General features: G+C 47.6%; 1 pseudogene; it reads left to right on the top strand.

Moving 5' to 3' along the window:
• The first annotated feature begins 229 nt into the window (after positions 1 to 229).
• LOC119918626 lies at positions 230 to 348 on the top strand (annotated as a pseudogene).
• The last annotated feature ends 452 nt before the right edge of the window (positions 349 to 800 follow it).

The following is an 800-nucleotide window of genomic DNA, read 5'->3' as shown; positions in this document are numbered from 1 at the left end:
CATTTGAGTGTCTGGATCTTGATCAGATTGGAGAGGAGCATCTGGATAGGGGTGACATCCCTCGAACACCGAAGATGGGATCTTTCGCTGTGGAGCAGCTGGAAGGCGAAGGCCCGGCTACATTCGAGTTGTCAGAGGATGAAAGCCGAGCGACCCATGGGATATGGATTGTTGAGCACTACCGAGGGTGCTAACAAAGTTGGATTTTAGGAGATGGAGAGGGCTCTGTGCATTCAGCCATACCGCTCTGGGCGTGCCCAATCTCGTCAGATTTTGGAAGCTAAGCAAAGTAGAGCCTGGATAGTACTTGGATGGGAGACTGCCTGGAAATTCCAGGTTCTGTAAGATTGGAGAGACTGTGGTTCCGGTGGTAGAGCGGGTTTCCTGTTAATTGGAAGGTCAGCGGCTCCTCCAGACTGTGTGTCGAAGTCTCCTTGGGCAAGATACTGAACCCTGAATTGCCCCTGGTGGCTGTTCCACCAGTGTGTGAATGTTAGTTTCTGTTTGAGCACTTAGGCTCAGTGTGTGAATGATAAATACAGATGTAGTGTAAAAGTGCTTTGAGTGGTTGAAAAGTCTAGAAAGGCGCTATACAGAGCAATTACATTTAGGAGTTGGCTGAATTTCTACAAACTGATAGCTATCTGAAGGACTGAGAAGAAGATCCTGGTCCATGGTTTAAGGTAAGCATGTTCTGTGCAAGTCTCTCGCTGGTCATGTGAAAACTAAGTCAGAGGGGAAGGGAGTGGATAAGGTCTGCTTTAATAGCCCTTTGTTCCTGAAAGTAGTTCCAAAATTTC

The sequence above is a fragment of the Micropterus salmoides genome, unplaced genomic scaffold, assembly GCF_014851395.1.
Source record: "Micropterus salmoides isolate LMB-PRFRI ecotype aquatic unplaced genomic scaffold, ASM1485139v1 Ms_hic_scaffold_2317, whole genome shotgun sequence".
In the NCBI taxonomy this organism is placed as follows: domain Eukaryota; kingdom Metazoa; phylum Chordata; class Actinopteri; order Centrarchiformes; family Centrarchidae; genus Micropterus; species Micropterus salmoides.
Note: the sequence above shows the minus strand (reverse complement) of the source record. Positions and strands in the feature narration are given on the sequence as shown.